Raw genomic sequence first — 22,386 nt, forward strand, 5'->3', positions numbered from 1 at the left:
TTGCAATAGTTCCCAATTGATATCTGCATTGTTGATCTTAGGGTAAGAATACATGAGGTCACATCACTGTCAGAGAGAACTTCTGGAATGATCTTTTTGTTTGTTTGTTTATTTATTTATTTATTTATTTATTTATTTATTTATTTATTTATTTATTTATTGGATATTTTATTATTTGTATTTCCAATGTTATCCCCTTTCCTGGTTTCTCCTCTGGAATCCCCCTATCCCATCTCACCTGCCCCCCTACTTCTATGAGGGTGATCTCCCGCCAACCCAACCACTCACACCTTCCCGCTCCAGCATTCCCTTACATTGGAGCATCGAGCCTTCATAGGACCAAGGGTCTCTTCTCCTATTGATGGCAGACAATGCCATCCTCTGCTACATATGGGGTTGGAACCATGATTCCCTCCATCTGTATCCTTTGGTTAATGACTTAGTGCCTGGGAGCTCTGGGGGTGTGTGCTGGTTGGTTGATACTGTTTTTCTTCCTATGTGGTTGCAAACTCCTTCAGCTCATTCAGTCCTTTCTCTAACTCCTCCTCTGGGGTCCCCTTGTTTAGTCCATTGATTGGCTGTGCACATCTACCTCTGTATTTGTCCTGAATGAGCCTTTCAGGTAATAGCTATAACAAACTCCTGTCAGCAAGCACATTTGGCATCAGCAATATTGTCTGGGTTTGGTATCTGTATATGGGATGGATCACCCAGGTGGGCAGCCTCTGAATGGCCTTTCCTTCAGTCTCTGCTTCACAGGTTGTCTCCACAGTTCCTCCTGTGGGAATTATTGTTCGACCTTCTAAGAAAGATTGATGCATCCACATTTTGGTCTTGCTTCTTCTTGAGCTTCATATGATCATTGAATGGAATGTTGGATATTCCAAGCTTGTGGGCTAATGTCTACTTATGAGTGAGTACATACCATGTGTGTTCTTTTGTGACTGAGCAACTGCTATCAGGATGACACTTTCTAGTTCCATCTATTTGCATAACAATTTCATGAAGTCATTGTTTTCAATAGCTGAGTAGTACTCCATTGTGTAAATGTACTACATTTGCTTTATCAATTCATCTGTTGAAGGACATCTGGATTCTTTCCAGATTCTGGCTATTATAAATAAGGCTGCTAAGAACATAGTAGAGCATATATCCTTGTTATATGTTGGAGCATCTTTTGGGTGTATGCCCAGGAGTGGTATAGCTGTGTCCTCAGGTAGTAGTATGTTCAATTTTTTGAGGAGCTGCCAGACTGAGTTCCAGAGTGGTTGTACCAGCTTACAATACCACCAACAATGGTTGAGTATTCCTCTTTCTCCACATTCTCACCAGCATCTGTTATCACCTGAGCTTTTGATTTTAGCCATTCTGACTGGTGTGAGGTAGAATCTCAGGGTTGTTTTGGTTTGCATTTCCCTGATAACTAAGGTCATTGAATATTTCTTTAGGTACTTCTCAGCTGTTGGGTATTCCACAGTTGAGAAATTTGTTTAGCTCTTAGGATTTTATAGGATTATTTGGTTCTCTGGAGTCTAACTTCTTGAGTTCTTTGTATATATTAGATACTAGCCCTCTATTGGATGTAATGTTAGTAAAGGTCTTTTCCCAATCTGTTGGTTGCTATTTTGTCCTATTGACAGTGTCCTTTGCCTTACAGAAGTTTTGCAATTTTGTGAGGTCCCATTTTTCGATTCTTGATCTTAGAGCATAAACCATTGGTGTTCTGTTCAGGAAAATTTCCCCTGGGCCTATGTGTTCTTTGGTTTTATGTGGAGGTCCTTGATCAACTTGGACTTGAGCTTTGTACTAGTAGGTAAGAAACTATGGATCTATTTGCATTCTTCTACATGAAGACCTCCAATTGAACCAGCACCATGTGTTTTAAATGCTCTTTTTAACCCTGGATAGTTTTAGCTCCTTTGTCAAAGGTCAAGTGACCATAGGTGTATGGGTTCATTTCTGGAATTTCAATTCTATTCCATTGACTGATCTTAAAATCTGGCTGAACTGCACAATATTCTAGACAAATATCAGATACCAAAGTTAAATCAGAATCATATAAACCATCTAAACATTCCCATAACTTCTAAAGAAATAAACACAACCATTAAAAGTTTCCCAACCAAAAAAAATACCCAGGAACATATATATTTAGTGCAGAATTCTACCATACCTTCAAAGAAGACCTAATACCAATAGTCGTCTAATAATTTCACAAAATAGAAACATTGACTAGGAAGCTATAATTAAGCTCATACCTAAACCACACAAAGATCCAACAAATAAAGAGAACTTCAGACCAATTTTCCTTCTGAATATCTATGCAAAAATATTCAATAAAAATCTTACAAACCTAATTCAAGAACAAATGAAAATAATAGTCTGTCATGATCAAGTAGGCTCATTCCAGGGATGGTTGATGGATAAGGAAATCCATCAATGTAATACACTATGTAAAAAAAAAATACTCCACAAAAAGAAAGCCCATAAGATCATCTCATTAGATGTTGAGAAAGCATTTTACAAAATTCAACATCCCTTCCTTATAAAAGTTTTGGAATGATCAGAAATTCAAGGCCCATACCTAACATAATAAAAGCAATATATACAGCAAACCATTAGCCAACATCAAACTAAAAAGAAAGAAACCGAAAGCAATTCCACTAAAATCTGGGACTAGACAATGCTCCCCACTCTTTCTCTATTTATTCAACATAGTACTTGAAGTCCTAGCCAGAACAATTAGACAATAGTAGGTCCAAAAATACAAATTGAAAGGAAGACGTCAAAATATCACTATTGGCAGATGGTATGATAGTATAAATTCCACTAGAGAACTCCTAAACCTTATGAACAACTTCAATAAAGTGGCCGGATATAAAATTGACTCAAATAAATCATTAGCCTTCCTCTATTGAAATAGTAAACAGGCTGAGAAAGAAATTTGGGATCAAACACAATTTACAATAGTCAAACATAGTATAAAATACCTCGGTGTAACTCTAACCAAGCAAGTGAAAGATCTGTATCCCCAGAACTTTAAGTTTCTGAAGCAACAAATCGAATAAGATCTCAGAAGTTGGAATGATCCCCATACTCATGGATTGGCAGGATTAATATTGTAAAAATGGTCATCTTGCCCAAATCAATCTACAGATTCAAAGCAATCCCCATCAAAATTCTAGCTCAATACATAGAGTTAGAAAGAGCAATTTGCAAATTCATTTGTAATAACAAAAATCCCAGGATAATGAAAACTATTCTCAACAATAAATGAACTTCTGGAAGGGTCTCTTAACTTTGTGGGAGACTAAGAAACATCTGCATAACAGGAGAATAAGAGAATTAAGGACTAGACTATGTGTAGAGTATGAGATAATCAGGGGGGACTTTCATTCTTCTTCACAAACTGTGAATTGTAAACTCTTTATGCTACAATTACAGACTCCACCACAGCAGCCTTAGATTTGTTTTTACTATTCTTTGTCTAACCTATTGACCACTGTGCAGGTCTTTTATGCTGACCTTCCTCAGATAGTTCATGCTGTAATTAATTTATTTGTTTAGCATATCACAAAAAGACTACAATACATATATTTGTAGTGAAGAGCTTCTTAGTGGTGGTGCACAGAAAAAGAGTAGATGACATAGGGACTGAGAGGTATCTTACTAAGAGAGCAAATCATGTATTTTGTCCTAGGACATATGCTAAATAGACAATAAAGAGGAAGGTTCCACAAAGTAGATCATAAAGTGTTCTCAGGAAGAAATTAGAAGTTTATGATTCTATGTGTGAGCATGTAACTATGTGTGTGTGAGTGTGACTGTGTGTGTGTGTATACATACAATTATATGCATATGGCTTGTATTTATGTGAGTGTGTATAAGAGTAAGTATGTGTACATATATGTATGTATATATGCATATATATGGGCAAATATGTGTGATGTTTGAGTGCATGCATGTTTGTGTCTGCATGTGTATTCAAATGACATGCTTGTATATACCTATACACTCACTCATTAATCACTCACTCATTCATAGGCTTAAACTGTATACACACAAACAGCTATAGAAGAAAATAATTGCCCCAAAAGAAAGAAGAGACATTGATTTTATCTTGATTTTTAAACTTCTACAGAAACCCACAACTGTTCAAATACAGGAACAACTGTGTTGCCCACAGTGACATTGCCAGCTAACACTCCAATGTGCATGGGAGGAATCTCATAAGGACCCACCCCAGATGAAGACCTCAGGCAATTAATGGCTGCTAAAAGAGTGAGAATCTTACTTCTCCAAGAATGAGATCCTGATAAATTATCAAATCCCAACTGCTCAACCTTAAACATGTATACATGGGCCAATACTACATGGACTCAGAGGCTATATTCATACACACCTCTGTATATGTATATGCATAAAAATTAGGACAGGTAAGCAGATTAATTGATTTGGTAAGGCTGAGAGAAGGATGAATTTGATTGAAACAGGTCGTGTGAAATTTTCAAAGAGCTAATCATGAAAATAAATTTTCTTGTCTGACATGCTCCACTATGTTCATCGCAGCCTTATTTATAATAGCCAGAAGCTGGAAAGAACCCAGATGCCCTTCAACAGAGGAATGGATACAGAAAATGTGGTACATCTACACAATGGGATATTACTCAGCTATCAAAAACAACGAGTTTATGAAATTCGTAGGCAAATGGTTGGAACTAGAAAATATCATCCTGAGTGAGCTAACCCAATCACAGAAAGACATACATGGTATGCACTCATTGATAAGTGGCTATTAGCCCAAATGCTTGAATTACCCTAGATGCCTAGAACAAATGAAACTCAAGACGAATGATCAAAATGTGAATGCTTCACTCCTTCTTTAAAAGGGGAACAAGAATACCCTTGGCAGGGAAGAGAGAGGCAAAGATTAAAACAGAGACTGAAGGAACACCCATTCAGAGCCTGCCCCACATGTGGCCCATACATATACAGCCACCCAATTAGACAAGATGGATGAAGCAAAGAAGTGCAGACTGACAGGAGCCGGATGTAGATCGCTCCTGAGAGACACAGCCAGAATACAGTAAATACAGAGGCAAATGCCAGCAGCAAACCACTGAACTGAGAATAGGACCCCCGTTGAAGGAATCAGAGAAAGAACTGGAAGAGCTTGAAGGGGCTCGAGACCCCATATGTACAACAATGTCAAGCAACCAGAGCTCCCAGGGACTAAGCCACTACCCAAAGAGTATACATGGACTGACCCTGGACTCTGACCTCATAGGTAGCAATGAATATCCTAGTAAGAGCACCAGTGGAAGGGGAAACCCTGGGTCCTGCTAAGACTGAACCCCCAGTGAACTAGACTGTTGGGGGGAGGGGGGCGATGGGGGGAAGGTGGGGAGGGGAACACCCATAAGGAAGGGGACGGGGGAGGGGGATGTTTGCGCGGAAACCGGGAAAGGGAATAACACTCGAAATGTATATAAGAAATACTCAGGTTAATAAAAAAAAAGTAAAATAAAAAGAACTAAATAATGATCAAACGAAAAAAAATTAAAATAAATATATAAGTAACTTGATTAAAGCATCAAAAAAAACAAAAAAATTTTTCTTGTCTGACATTTATAGTTATTTGTACTAGTTTTCTTGATTACCATAAACATAAGAGAATGAATTGCTTTCCTATCACTCTGTTGATCAAATAACTACCTTAAGGTGTGCCGCTCATTTACTAGAGAATTTGGTATCTAACATTATTTCCTCTTTATTCTTTCTTTTTTACAGACATAACTGTTATTAATTTCTTTGGTTCGTGAGTAGCAACTTCAAATCCTTACAAAAGAGTGCCCAAAGAGTACAGAAGGGAAGACTGTAGATAAATTGTACTGTGTGTTTTTTGTGTGTTCAACAACTGGGGAGCCACTAAATGGGTGAGACCAGTTTTATAAAGAATTAACAGAATAATGTCCATAGGACATGTCACCTGAAGAGCCTACTGGTGAATATACCTGCTAAAGTGAGAGGGCGAAGGGCCAGGGGGCTTGGTTTTATGTGTGAGTGATCTGATGGGAAAGAGGGTGATTATTTGGTATTAAAGAGAGAACAAAAAAGAATAGCAGACAGAAGAAAACCCAAAAATAACAGGAGCAAAATTATATATTGTCCAGTTTCTTAAATCATAATGAAAGAAAAGTAGAAGTTGGAATTAACAGAGTCTTGGGAACTTATAAGGACAATTTCAGCCAGATCATAATAAGCTTTTCCTGGTTTTTGAATAAGAGAAATCTGTCTTCAGTTACAGCATGTAACCCTATGCAAGCTACAAAGGCTCGTGGGAAGCAAAGCAGCTGGTGCTTCTCCCATTTCACAGATTGCAGAAGGAAGCCTTGTCCCCAAGGTCATGTATCAGGAAAATAACATAAGGGAAAGAGAGGAGCCACATTCAGAGTTCTACATTTTGAACTTTTCCAAGTGTGGCACTTATCTTGAAACAGGAGGAGGAGGAAATCTGCTGTGAGAAGGAAAGCATTCTAGGCAATAATCCAAAAGTGGTACCTAGCCTAATCACTTCCTAAACTATACCACTGCCTACGCACCTCAGCAGACCAACGTGCTTCAGAAGACTCTGGCTGTCACAAAGGGGCAGGGGTAACACTGGATGCTTGTTGGTTTTTATATTACCATACTCACATGTTTGATCAAGTGCTGTGGATAGAGATGTTAACAAAACAGTCATTTTCTCAGAATTTGTAAAGATGACTTTCTCCTGGATGATAAGCTTTGAATCAAAAAACAGAAATTACTTTGAGTGGAGTCTCAAACACAAAGTCATGTTGTAACTGAGGAACTATAAATGAATTTCTCTGTACCTTTGAAGTATGGCAAAGATGGGAAAGAAATCAAATATCTGTAGTAGCTAGGTCATATGTACTTTCATTTTTAAATTTTTGAGAAATCTCCATACTTATTTCTACAATGGCCATATTAGTTTGTGTCCCACCAACAGTGAATACATGATCTTTCTTCCCATCCTTTCCAATATTTGTCATCAGATTTGTTAACTGGGCTGAGGTGATATCTCCAAGAAGTTCTAATTTGCATTTCTCTGATGGATAGGGATACTGAACACTTTTTAAAAATAGTTATTGGCCACTTGTGTTTTTAAACTCTCTTTTAAGTTCATCTGCAAGTTTTTGACTGACAGTTCTTCACTTAGTGTTTAATGTTGGCAATTCTTTATTTTAGTCACCATCCTTTGTCTTTAGTGTAGCTAGAAACATTTTCCCCCTTTCTGTGGGGTGTCTTTCAACTCTGATGATTGTATCTTTTGGTGTGCAAGAGCCCTTTATTCACATGTAGTCATGTATGTTGATACTTTTTGGAGAGTTTCTGCTCTGTGTGTATTCTCGTTTAAAAGCTCTTACCTAACACAGTACCTCGAGGGATATTAATGTTCTTGGCTTGGAAATGTTTCAGTGTTTCAGGTTTTAAACCAAGTCCTTTGAACTCATTGCCACTGATGTAGCTATAGAGCTCCATGCTCTACCACAGAGATATTCCCACCCCCATGCTTATTAGTGCTTTATTCTCTAGAGCAAAAAGTTGGAATTAACCCAGTTCATTCATAAAATAATTAATGGATAATGTAAACTTGGTACAGATACAAACACACACATAGACATAGTCATATACATAAATGCACATGTACGTATTCATATATATGCTTATATAATGGAATACTACTCAGCTCTAAACAAAAATAATATTAAATCTTAATGTGTGTAGAAAATGGATGAATTTAAATATAGAACATTAAGACACACTACATCAGAAATAAATAAATCACATATTCTCTCAAATAAGAAATCTAAACAATTATATATGACTTTAAGTAAACAAATGTACATGTAGATAAAATAAAATGTGCACAAAAGAGAAGAAAATGCTAAACATAAAGAGAGGGGAAAGGACTAAATGCAGGTAATGGATGTGAGCTTATTAAAGCAGAAAAGAAGCAAATGGACTTCATAGTTCTAATTCTGTTGTGCAGTTTTGTTTTGGGTTGTGGATAAGTGCATAAGAAATATTCCATACTGCAAGTGTAAAATTTAATGTGAAGCTTCACAGCTTCTGTTTTAAATGTCAGTTCTAACTTTATGTAAGTTCATTAAGTTTCATAGGCTTTTTAAATACTAAAGTTTATAATTATTTTAAAAGAAGGCAGTGAAGTTCTTGGAAATCAGTAAGCTAGGGGGCCCTCCAGATAGATTCATACATGTGAAGAAATGAAAGAATTGTATATGACCAAACATTTAGTTTCCATTTTAACTGACATAGAATTTTCTGTTGATGTTGTTTGTGGTAATACTGAGACATCTCATTTTAATTCAGCATAATAATTCTTGAAAGATAAATTACAATAATTTGTTAAGTGGTCTTATGAGCTTGGCTAAGAGTCAGACATCCAGGAATATCTCTCAGGAAAGTGGAGAGTGCTGTACTGGATAAGTCAGAGAGTTGATTTTTGTCAAGTGGGAACAAGTGTTTAAGATGACAGATAATAGGAGACTGGTTAATCTCAATCATTTAAGGTCATTTTCTTGTAAGCATTGAAACAAAAGGAACTTCATTATTCTGCCACCTCAGATTGGTAGGACATTCCCCAAGAGGTTCTGCAAGTCTCTTGTTTTCAGGGAGAAAGAATTCTATTGGGGGAGATTCTTGGTTCTTTAAAAATTTCAGTTTGAATGAATGGTACTCAGCACAAAGCATTCTGATCGGACTTGGACTGTTTAAATCTGTTCTGAAACAATGGTTTCCTACACATGAAGAAATAAGTATATTAGTTGCTATAAAATAGGTGTGTGCATGCATGCATGTGTGTGTGTGTGTGTGTGTGTGTGAGAGAGAGAGAGAGAGAGAGAGAGAGAAAGAGAGACAGAGACAGAGACAGAGAGACAGACAGAGAGAGAGAGGAAGGGACAGAGACAGAGACAGAAAGAGAACAAAGAGAAGCCTATGTTTGTTTGTGAATGTATATGGGCTAATTTTCAGCTATCTTTTAAAACCCTGGCCTCATCCACAGCTCCTCAACATTCTAGAAGCAGTACGGTGATCAACTGCTATCTCTCTGGGTTTCCAGTGTGGCAGCCTTAAGCTGCATGTGACCATGGAGTACTGAGAATTTTAAAACTTTCTTTCATTTTAATTTAAAAAGCTACATATGGCTAGTACCAACTGTACAGTGACACAAAAGGGGAATTCATGAAAAGACTCTTGAGTTCCCACTACAATATGTTTGATACATTTGACATAAACTTTACATTTCTTGTGCTTTGTGGCCTGAGTGTAATTGAAAAAAAAAGTGTTTTCTCGGTATAAGGGGGAACTTACCTTGAACAAAAATAAAGGTGTGAACAAAAGCTCATTTTCCAAACTCACTAGGGGAATTAAAACCTATACATGTTTATATAAAAACAATTCGCCAAAACATGTAAATAGAAAGTCAAAGAATGTAATTTTTTCAGAACCCCAAAGAGTTAAAATAAATATCTTCCTTGATATTTCCATTTGAGTAAAGCTATTTGGGAATAAAAGGAAATCACATAAACAAAATAAAATAAAATTAATAATATTAATAATATAATAAACTGTCAGGAAAGTCTAAAATTTATCTCATAAGCTAAAATGGGAAAAAAATCTGTGGTCAGACAAATCATTTTTTTCATTATATCTGATATTATAGGTTTCCACAAAACTTTTGAAAACTGTTTATATTTATATGAAGACATACTATTGAATATGAAAATGAAACTGTTATAAAACTGTGCATAACAAAAAGTACTTTTTGGATAAGGAGGTGACTCACTGTGTAAAAGCAATTGCTGCCAAAAATAATGACTTATATCCCTGAGACTTAGAAGGTGGAACAAGAGAACTCCCTTCTACAAAGCAAGTACAGCTCGAGTGAAGTCAGAGCTCTGAATGAACACTGTGTCACACACACAACCACATTCACAAACACAGAGAAACACACACACCAAATGTATACATAAATATATAATGGAAGAATAAATATGCTTTGCCTCTTGGTTCTATCATAGCCACCTATTAACATTCCTCAAGGATAATTATAAACATTATAGCTAAATTTCTGAGCTATTGTTTTGCCCCTCTATAAACCAAATATCTATTCTTATTTTAGATGATGTTCTAAATACTGGGTTGATATATAGGAATAAATATACCATATACAATTAGTTCATTAAGAAACATCATGGACCACCAAATGTCACTCCTTCCCCAGTTCCCTTCCTGCTGCCCCCTCTAGGCAATCCCCAGCAGCAGCAATTTCTTCCTAGTCCCCCCCTGAACTTTATTCCCAGGACTTTAGCTCTGCCTGCATTCCTAAAGACCTTCTGCCACCCAGGACAAGCAGGTGAGATCCCCATCCCAGCAGCCATTAGGTTTACCCCACACCTTCTGTATTCTGGCCTCTGGTCCACAACTCTACCTGCAATTCCGAGGCCTTGAGCCATCAAGGAACACCAGTTCTGCCTTCATTCCTGGAGGTTTCCTGACACTCAGGACTAACAGAGGCCTGAAGCTATCAGGGACCACCAGCTCTGCCTTTGTGCTGAAGCCTGCAGACACCCTGGACAACCAGTTCTAGATGCAATACCAGAGGCCTGTTGTCAACAGAAACTGCCAGCTCTGCCTGCATTCTGAGAGGCCTGTCACGAGCTGGGACAATGAGTTCTAATTGCAATACCAGAGGACTGCTGCCATCAAAGACTACCAGCTCTACCAACAGTCCCAGAGATCTGCTGCTCTCAGGGATCACCATTTTTGACAACACCAGGGATAACCAGATGTTTAAAAGCCAGTGTGAGAACATAATCAGCAAAATTCAGGGCAAAATAACACTACCAGAACCCATCTATCTTTTTTTTGCATTAAGTTGATGTATTTTTTAAATTTACATTTAACCGACAAAAGAAATCAAACTTATACATGTTAATGGGATACCATGTGGCACACACATATTTATATAGTATGTAAAGGACACTTCACACTCATCAAAGGAAAAAAAATCCATCAAGATGATGCCACAATTCTGAACACGTATACCCCAAATTCATAAAGGAAACATTACTAATGCTTGAATCACATATCTTTTTTACCAATGAACATGTCATCAAAACAAAAACTAAACAGAGATAATGAAATTAACAGAGGTTATTAATCAAAAGTACCTAATAGATATATGCAGAATATTTCACCCAAATGCAAAAGATTATACCTTCTTTTCAGCGCTTCATGTAACCTTTTCCAAAACTATCCATATACTCAGGCACAAAGTAAACCTCAGCAAATACAAGAATATTGAAATAGCCCTCTTTAACTTCTCAGAACACCATGAATTAATGCTGGACTTCAACAACAACAACAGAAACAACAGAAAGCCTACAAACTCATGGAAACTGAACATTCATGGAAAATGAGACTCAGTCAAAGAAGAAATAAAGGAAAAAATTAAAGACTTTCTAGAATTTAGGGGAAATGAAGGCATAATACTCCTAAGCTTATGGGCCATGATGAAAGTACTGCTAAGAGGAATGTTCATAGAACCAATAAACTAATAACGATATTGGAGGTATTGGAGAGTTCCCATACTAACAACTTAACAGCACAAATGAAAGCTCTAGAACCATAAAGAACACACACACCACACCAAAGAGGATTAGAGAGCAGGAAATAATCAAACTCAGGGCTAAAGTCAATCAATTAAAAACAAGGATAACAATACAAAGAATCAACAAATCAAGAGCTGGTTCTTTGGAAAAGCTCAATAAGATAGACAAATGCTTAGCTAAGCTAACTAAAAGGCAGAAAGAATACTCAAATTAATAAAACCAGAAATGAAAAGGACACAACAGAAAATGAAGAAATCCAAAAAATCTGCACAAGCTCAACAGAGTCAACTAACCTGGACATTTGGGGGCTCCCAGAGACTGAACCACCAATGAGCATGGGCCAGACCTAGCTCCCTAACACCCACACATATGTAGCAGTTTTGCAGCTTTGTCTTCATACAGGCTTTCCAACAACTGGAGCAGGGGCTGTCCTTGACTTTGTTGGCTGTCTGTGAATCCTGTTACCTTAACTGGGCTGTCTAGTCTGACCTCAGTGGCAGAGGATATACTTAGGCCTGCAATGACTTTTGTGCCAGGGAAGGTTGGTACCCAGCAGGGGGCTCCCCCTTTTCAGAGGAGAAGGGAAGAAGGGAGGGGTTGTGTGAGGGGGTACTGGGAGGGGTGATGTGAGCAGGATGTAAAGTGAATTAATTAATTAATTAATTAATGGAAAAAAGCAAAAATATAAACAATTAATTCATTGAGGAAAATGCATGCTAAATAAGTGAATAGTATCTGAAACACAGTGACCAAGTATGGGTGTTAAACTGTTACAATGGAACAGATTTAAAAGTAGAAATTCTGAGCAAGCTGGGGTTGTTAAAAGGAAAGTGAGAAAATAAACTGAGTACCTCATTAGAGAAGAAGGTTACATTAAATATGAGGATCACCAAGACTTGGAAGAGTAACAGGGCAAGACATCATATAGAAAATTACATATTCAAAGGCCTAAGCAAATATGGCATTCTAGCTTCTTCTGGGATGTTAAAATGTATTAATAAATTTATAGTGCCATTTGTTGAAAAATCATATTTACATTCTAGGTTATATATATATATGTGTGTATGTATATATATATATAGATAGATAGATAGATAGATATCTATGTGTGTAGAGCATTTTATGAATTTCTTAGTTAATAGGTTTGTGTATAGTACTCATTCACTCCTCTATTAGCACCCTACTCCGTGATCTCAAGGAAAGTGATTGCATGATAGGTTCTGATTATTTCTCTTATGGAATGTATTGTACAATACTTAGTTTCTTCTTTGTTCTCACAGGTTATGCATTATTAACTATAAGTACCTACTTCTTAAAGCAATTGAAACGGACTGTTCTGCACTCAACTGACACGTCCTGCCACAGTGGTCAGAGTTAGTTGTCAGCTAGGTACAATGGAGAATAACCTACATAAAGGAGCCTGCATGAGGAGCTTTCTGGATTTGGTTGGCTGTGGCATATCTTTGAGGGAAAATGTTTTTCTTGGGCTAATTGATTTGGAAAACCCCACCTACTCTGAAAGAGGGGCACCATTCCCCAGAGAACCCCATTGTGTTAGAGTAGAGACAGTAAGTTTATTCCTAGCAAGAATGAATACAAGTTCTGTTCTCTGTTCCTGATCATGCCAGCTGCCTAAAGTTTTGCTATTGTGACGTCCTACTATGAAAACCCTGAGCTGAAGTAAACCCTTTTGGTCCTGAATTGCTTTTGATGGGTATTTATCATAGTAATAGAAAATAAACCTAAGATACCCCACAAAGAATTGCTAGGTTTCTACATCATTATAATAATAACATCATTGTGTATAAGAAGGCTTCTGAAATAGACCATAACACTATTTGGTGTACTAATGAATACATCAAAATCTTGGAAGAAGTAAAATGATGTTCCCACACCAACATGACTCATGATCGTGATTACTGCCAATGTTATCTTGTACTTAACATGTGATAGCTGCCGTGTGTTCTTCCTGAAGTGTCAAGCCTAGCCATCATAGCTTACTCCTTATACCTTACTACTAAGGAACTGGAGGGAAAGAAGCATCTTCCAAGTCACTAGGATAGTGAACAGTGGAGCTGGAGTTCCATTTACACTAGATTCTTTCATTTTAAAAATCACCAGAAGAGATGGTTTCTGGAATGGCTGGGGGTGTTTCCCCTTCAAACAATAGAAATAGAATGTCACTTCTGCCTATGAGCTGACTAGTGAGAAGTATTACATGTATTTCTCTTGAAAAACAAAATTGTAGCTCTTCTTTCCTTGAGGAGAAGCCTAATGTTACTCATCAGAAATAAACCAGAGAAGCTATTAAAACCTTCTATTTAATCTATGAACACATTCTTCAAGGGTACATAAAAAAATGCTGTTAAGAATAAAACCATTCTATGTCTAAAACAGAACATAAGTCATATATTTTTAAAAAATAGAACTTGTAATTTTAATTGACTTCACAATTAATGTGGTAGAATCTACAGTATTTCCTAGTATATTGAAATTAATGATGTATTCATTAGTTCGCCCCACACTATCCACTTCAGTTTTTTTCTATTTGTGTACATTTGAAATCTTACTTGTATTCGAGGGGAAAAGGGCTGCATTTTCATCATGAACTGTAATGTTTCTATTCTGTAAGGAACCTAAGCAAAGTAAAGAAAACTTTACTTTATTGACAAACTCCCATGCATGGTCCCAGGTCAGGGTCCTAATAGTCACTTAATATTTACTCCATTTACAGTGATAGTTTTCTAAATTCAGAATTGAGTTACTCTGCTAATAAGCTATTCATCTGAATGCTTGACTTATTTCCATTTTAAAGGCAAAGTTCCAGTTACCTTGATTGCTATGTTTTGCTAAACATCTTTTTTATTCTCAACTTGTGCTTTTGTACATGAAACTGATCTGATCTAACCACACTGGGAAGGACTTTTTCTTAGTCATTTTACATATTTGTAATGAATTTACAACAAGCACCCAACCTCCTACACTGACCCCCTAGGCTGATCAATTGAAGGCATTTACTGGATCACCAACTGAGATTACAGGGTGTAATCTGTGACTAGGGATCAGAGATTTCTGTGTAAATTTAATTTACTCTTGTGGGGATCAAAAGCTCATTAGCACTCTATTCTTTCCAACTGAGCTGTAAGCCTGAAGCAATTAGTAATCAAAAATATTTTCTTTCATTAATATTTTTCACTGTGTAATCTGTTTTTGTTCCAATTTAGGAACCAATATGATGCATTTTAAAATTTAAAATGCACAGGCATTTCTGTTGTTGTTTTGTTTTATTATTTTCAAATAAATATTTATATACAAATTAAGCAACAGCAATAAAGTAAAATCAAATAAGACAGAGTCTAGATACCCATTTCCTTTTACTTTCCAAATGAAGTGACTAATAACTTTCAAGGGATCAGGATTATTCTTGCACAAAAGAAGAAGTGAGAAAACATTTTTAATCATTAACACAAGAGAATTTGCCACTTTGCAGTGGGGAGAGGCACTGAGTGCTGGCTCTGTGAGCGTGGGGGCTGTTGATGACACACAGATGTGTGAGAAACAGTCTCCCAGCAATGTTTAAAATGGATAGTGAATGAATAAACAGGTTTTTTTATATGCTTCATCTACGGCGATCCTATCATCAGTTCTTACACGCAGGCAAAATGCAAGACTATATGATAACACAGTTTCTTTTTAGCCCCACCAAGATCTCCAAAGAAACTATTCAAGAACAGAAAAGATGATAAATTCTGTCAAAAGCAATTTGGTTTTGTTTTGACTTTAAACACTGGCATACTTTAAAACTATGATTCATTTCTAATTATCAGTGTTGTAATAGCATGATGACAGACAATACTACAAAATAGATAATCTGTAATACTACAAACCATAGATTAGCAAAAATCCTTTATAAAAAACAAGACTTTATCTTGTCAATAACTCTCTGATAGTGCATGTAGCAGAGTAACTTTCTCTGTCTGTTCCTTTCTTTTGTTTGTTTGTATTTTTCTTTTTATCCCCCAGCTCTGGAGACTTTAGAGAAGAGAGTCAAAATGACAGCTTTTGGTAGGATCCAAGATCCAATGTTATTTTTATTAACTTTGAAAGGAAATTGGAATCCTTTCATTGTTAATACAGACCACAAAATTCAGTTGTGCCTTCCCTAACATATTGCAAAACTAAAGAATATTGACATTAACATAAAATGCACATATTTTAATTTATTTATACACTGATTATTTATACAATATATTTATTTACATTTATTTACATAGTTTTGCCTTCTTCACCTCCTCTCAGTCAGTCCCTCAACCTCCTCTCCCTCACCCCCTGCTGACTCCATCTCTATTTTCCTTCAAAAAAGGGCAGGCCTCCCATGGATATCAACCAGCCATGGCATACCCAGTTGTAGCAAGACTAGACAGCTTCTCTGCTATTAAGACTGGATGAGGCAACCCGGTGGAGCTTGGGTCCCAAAAGCAGGCATCAGAGTCAGAGACAGCCCCTGCTTTGACTCAAAGCACACATTTTTTGATGGCATTAATGTTTCAATGGGTATCTAAAGCTCTTCACACATGATGAGCACAGACTTCACTGTAGTCTTAACAGTAGCTTGAGCCATCCATGTGTGAATGTCTTCAATGGCAGCATTTAGACTACTTAAAGTTTTCTTTGTATAAAACAGAACAAATTTCAATCCATAAAAAGTATGAAATGTAATTGAAATCTGATTATTTGCAATACTTTCCACTAGTTATGTCCTTATTCATCTCTTAGAATAATATGAAATAAGTCCATGATTTAATAAATAGCATTTATGAACAAAAGTAGAAATACTTTATGTCAGTTGACCTGAAGTATTACAGTTCACTCTTATGTCACACACTATGCTTGTCTTCAAATGAATGAAGACTTATTTTACCTATACAGAGTTAGGATGCAGTGTATACATCAACTGAGTTCACATGAGATAATAAGGAGAATATTGCTAATCAAGTTATTAATAAGGAATTTTCAAAACATATAGTATTTTAGAAAATTATTATAAAATATGCTGCACACCTTTTCTATTAAAATGAATCAAACTATACGATTCAATGAATTTCTTTGCAACTAGAATATAATTCTATTCTTTAACCATTGAGTGTATTTTTAGGCACTGATTCGTCACCAACACTGTATTCTTCATGGCAGACTTAAAAGTAGAAAGCAGTTAGCTTTGAATCATGTCCAATAGCTTCTAGTAATTGACTTGTTGTGTATCACAACTCTTCCTACTTTTATTTTTGTGCCAAGGACTCCATTGATGGCTAAAGATGCAGAGGTGAATAAGGCAGAAACTCTGAGACTCATAGGAGGGACAATGAATAATTATATAGAAGTATATATGTGCAAGGTTTAATTAGATAACTTTGAAGGAAATAACTGGGGTTATAATACAATGAAAACATGAGAAGGATAAGAAGGAACCTCCAGTGTACTTATGAAGGATGAGTAGAAATTTGTCAAGGTTTTATAAAACTAAAAGTCTCACACGTGGTGATGTGTTACTTATATGGCAAAGCTGTACTGGGATCTGGATTGTTGTCTGCCTAAGCCCAAAATATCTACATTGTAATTTCTGGAACCATCTCTGTTTATGTAGCAAAGAGAATTTTTCTGATGTGAATAATCATTTTGAGTTAAAGACATTTGTCCTGGATTAGCATGAAGGGACCTAAGTCTAATTACTAGTGTCTTGAAAACAAAGAAGGAAAAAGAGTTTTGACTGGTGAAGAGGACACAAGCATGTGTGGTAGAAACTGAGACTGAAGTAAATGCTTAAATAATGGAAAAGAAGTATTAACAAGTGAAAAGACAGGGTAATGATTCTGCTTTTAGAGGTTTCAGAAACAGTCAGACCTGTTTAAATACTGATATTTGCCCTGGCATCTGATGTTAGATTATTGTTTCCAGAACACAGATACAGCACATCTGTGTTATTTTGTTACAATGTTTTTAGCCATTTGTTGTACCAGCACTAAGGAACTAATGAAAGCATGAATTTGCACCTATAAATGCCATAATTAAACTGCTGCTGGATGTTAAGAGCCCTATGGGGTCCTCTTAGACTCAGTGGTTAGTTAGCATTGCAAATGCAGCTGATATTGTTCAGGTTTTCAGCTCATATGTACTGTGATGTGCTGCATGCTAAAAACATGACTCTGCTTCGGGGAGACCTGAAAACTGACCTGGACTTTACTTCAATACTCTGGGAACATAAGTTATTCATACTGCTTCCCTCTGGAAATATTAAATTCATACATAATAAAGTCCATATTGTTTCTAAATTTCTCATAGGCCACAGGCTTAGTACACATTTTAGAAACATAATTTTAACATTAGGTTGCAAGGCTAAAATGGTAAATAAGAAATGATTAGAAGATACTGGAAAACATGTAGGTAAGGTTGTCTATACAATTGCATTGAGGGTAGCAGCATAGACATCCTCAAGAGTTATTTTGAGTCTGGAATCAACCATCCTTGCCCAGAGTTTTGATGGTGACTCTGAAATCTGCAGTTTTGCTCATTGGATTTTCTTGCAGCTAGGTTGAAAATGAATGTGCGCAATGGAGAATATATTTTTCAGGGCATTTAGTTTTAGATTCCTTCTGAATTTCTGTGTGAATATCAGTGCTTTAAAAAGAAATATTGGTGAAATGTTGATTAAAAATTTAAGTTTGGGAAATAAAAGAAACAACTACTTTGGTGTCTTTTAGAAGAACATCTGGTAGGAAGCATATCTAATTAAGGACATAGAAAGTGTAAGTCATTGACACCTGAGTGCAGAGGAACAATAAGACAGATTGAGAGCCAGCTAAAGAATAGCAACGAAGAAAACAAACAAACAACTGAAACCCTACAAAAACTAAAAATACCTGGTGCTGTTGAGCTAAAACAAATTCTAGAATGATAATCTACTCATATCTATCACCATGAGAGAGGATAAAGGATGAACAAATAGAAACAGTGGTGACATGTCTAGCTGCTGTGATAGGTACTAAACTAGGAGATGTTTTCACCAAGGAATTAACTTAGCGTGTCTCTTTCTCTCTCTCTCTCTCTCTCTCTCTCTCTCTCTCTCTCTCTCTCTCTCTATGTGTGTGTGTGTGTGTGTGTGTGTGTGTGTGTAAAACAAAACATGGATCTTAATGGAAATATGTGGGTCAAAGTATATAAACTTTCCATTGGTCTATGAAGTGTGAAGTGTCCTAGGATATGATGTTTAGGGAGCAATGTACTATCTCCCTTTAGTTCCTCCAATTCGTTCACATACTGTGACCTGGTGGTCAAGGTTCCTAAGTATTAGCATTGTACTCCACTTGGAGGAAATAATACACACACACACTCAAGTTTCTATGAAAGGAAGATGCCTTCTGTGTCTACAAATCTTTTTCTTTATCCATACAAAGGTAATTAGTTTTTAACATGAGGAGAGCTTTGCTTTTTTTCTCAATTTTATTCCCATCTAAAGAAATTCTGATCATTCTTGCTTTTGAGCTAAAGATATTCTTTTGTAAAAACCATAAACCATTCTACCTTGAGCTGTTATAAAAATTAAGTCAAGTTTAATTAGGAATCTTACAGGAATATGGAAGATGTATTTTGTTTTATATTTTCTTTGATGGTTGTATCAATGTTTTCTATGGTATCTTTTGCCCCTAAGATTCTCTCTTCTCTCTCATGTATTCTGTTGGTAATGCTTGTGTCTATGACTCCTGATCTCTTTCTTAGGTTTTCTATCTCCAGGTTTTTCTCCCTTTGTGATTTCTTTATTGTTTCTATTTCCATTATTAGATCATGAATGGTTTTGTTCAATTCCATCACATTTTGGTTATGTTTTCCTTTAAGGGTTATTTGTGTTTTCTCTTTAAGGGATTCTACCTATTTATGAATGTCCTGTGTCTTTAAGAGTTATTAATGTCCTTCTTAAAGACCTCTAACATCATGAGTTGTGATTTTAAATCAAAACCTTAATTTTCCAGGGTGTTGGGGGATCCAGGGCTTGATGTTGTGGAGGAATTGGGTTCTGATGATACCAAGTGATCTTGATTTCTGTTCCTTAGGTTCTTGCCCTTAAAAGAGAAAGGGTTTGGCACAAAGTCTGAGGGCTGAGGGCTAGTGGACGTTTCGACAGCCTCCGACCCACAGCTTGAGAGCCCTGCACCGACTTTCGTGGAAGTCTGAATTGGCTGTGCAGCTTTCCTTCCTCCTTGTTCCTGCAACCATGTCCACCAACGAGAATGCTAACTCGACAGCTGACGGCTTAACAGATTCAAGAACAAGGGGAAAGACAGTACAGAAATGAGGCACCGCCGGATAATGTGGAACTTAGGAAAGCTAAAAAAGATGACCAGATGCTGAAAAGGAGGAATGTCAGCTCATTCCCTGATGACGTTACTTCTCCACTACAGGAAAACTGAAACAACCAGGGTACTGTAAATTGGTCTGTTGAGGACATTGTTAAAGCCATAAACAGTAGCAATTTGGAAAGCCAGCTCCAAGCTACTCAAGCTGCTAGAAAACTGCTTTCAAGAGAGAAACAGCCTCCTATAGACAACATCATCCGGGCTGGTTTGATCCCAAAATTTGTGTCCTTCTTGGGCAAAACTGATTGTAGTTCCATTCAGTTTGAATCTGCTTGGGCACTCACCAACATTGCTTCTGGAAAATCTGAACAGACCAAAGCTGTAGTGGGCGGAGGTGCTATCCCAGCATTTATTTCTCTCTTGGCATCTCCCCTTGCTCACATCAGCGAGCAAGCTGTATGGGCTCTTGGAAACATTGCAGGCGATGGCTCAGTTTTCCGAGAGGTAGTTATCAAACATGGTGTAATTGACCCACTGTTGGCACTTCTTGCAGTTCCTGATCTGTCATCCTTGGTATGTGGTTACTTACAGAATCTTACCTGGACACTTTCAAACCTTTGCTGAAACAAGAATCCTGCACTCCCCTTAGATGCTGTTGAGCAGACCCTTCCTACTCTAGTTCGACTCCTACACCACAATGATCCAGAAGTATTAGCAGACTCCTGCTGGGCCATTACCCACCTGACTGATGGGCTGAATGAGCGCATCGAGATGGTTGTGAAGAAGGGAGTTGTTCCCCAACTTGTGAAGCTTCTAGGAGCTACTGAATTGCCCATTGTGACGCCGGCACTGAGAGCCATAGAGAATATTGTCACCGGAACAAATGAACAGACTCAGAAAGTAATCAATGCAGGCGCACTTGCAGTCTTTCCCAGTGTGCTAACAAACCCCAAAACTAATATTCAGAAGGAGGCCACATGGACAATGTCGAACATTACCGCCAGGCGCCAGGACCAGATACAGCAAGTGGTGAATCACGGCCTAGTCCCATTTCTTGTTGGTGTCCTCACTAAAGCAGACTTTAAGACACAGAAGGAAGCTGCATGGGATATAACCAACTATACCAGCGGTGGGACTGTTGAACAGATTGTGTATCTGGTTCATTGTGGAATAATAGAACCTTTGATGAATCTCTTGAGTGCAAAAGATACCAAACTTATTCAGGTTATTCTTGATGTCATTTCAAATATCTTTCAGGCTACAGAGAAACTAGATAAGACAGAAAAACTCAATATAATGATTGAAGAGTGTGGAGGCTTGGATAAAATTGAAGCACTACAGAGCCGTGGGAACGAGTCTGTATACAAGGCCTTGTTGAACCTAATTAAGAAGTACTTCTCAGTGGAGGAAGAGGAAGATCAAAATGTGGTGCCAGAAACTACCTCTGAAGGCTTCGCCTTCCAAGTTCAGGATGGAGCTCCCGGGACCTTTGACTTCTAATGTCCAGCCAAAGCACAAAGTTGTTAGCTATGTGCTGTGCTATGCTGTGTTCTCATAAATTTGTCTTACTGTCTCTACTAAGAACTCTTTTTAAGTGTGGTTTGTTATTGTAGCACTTTCACAAACTATACTTGAACAGTTATAAACTGAACATACTCTATGAAGCTGTCCTCTGAGTTTATTTCTATGTGGAATTTCATACCCTGTCATGTCCTGTAAATAAAGATTAAGTTCCATTCTTCTTTAAAAAAATAAAAAAGAGAGAAAGCCACAGAAAGTGGAAAGAATATAAATTTGGCAAGTATGTGTGTGTGGCATCAGTGGGATAACAAGTTTGGCCTGTCACAAATCAAGGATTCATCTCTTGGGGCTGCAGGATGAGGAAAACTGGTTCTTAGGAAGTTGATAATACTCTGACTTGCAAATAGGGACCAGGAAAGATGGAGAGGGAATAAAGAGCTTCATCCTCACTGGATATGGAAGGATCTGTAAAAGGCACATTGTGTTCTACTTGCTACAGAAGTAGCTACACTAATTTGGATTGTGATGTGGCTTGCATTCCCAGCTTCTTCCTGAAATCTAAACTGGGTTGTGTCAATCAATGGTGCCCCATTACTAATCTCTCTTTCTTCCAGATCCCAAAGTCATGATGGAGAACAATTTTATTAAGTCACTTGGAAGGCATCATTCAATTCTTAATACTCAGTATTAGTCACCATGGCCTCCTCCTAAGGATGTAAAGGAGGGAGACCTGGCTCACATCCTGTGCACTTAACTTGTAGGCTAGTTGATAAAATGAATGTTAGATTTTCATTCAAATAAACAGCTTTGAGTCC

The 22,386-nt window shown here is 37.1% G+C and overlaps 1 pseudogene; it reads left to right on the plus strand.

Annotated features, from left to right (window-relative positions):
* The first annotated feature begins 19,667 nt into the window (after positions 1-19,667).
* On the plus strand, positions 19,668-21,710 carry Kpna1-ps5 (karyopherin subunit alpha 1, pseudogene 5; annotated as a pseudogene).
* Positions 21,711-22,386: the final 676 nt, after the last annotated feature.

The sequence above is a fragment of the Rattus norvegicus genome, chromosome 2, assembly GCF_036323735.1.
Source record: "Rattus norvegicus strain BN/NHsdMcwi chromosome 2, GRCr8, whole genome shotgun sequence".
NCBI lineage: Eukaryota > Metazoa > Chordata > Mammalia > Rodentia > Muridae > Rattus > Rattus norvegicus.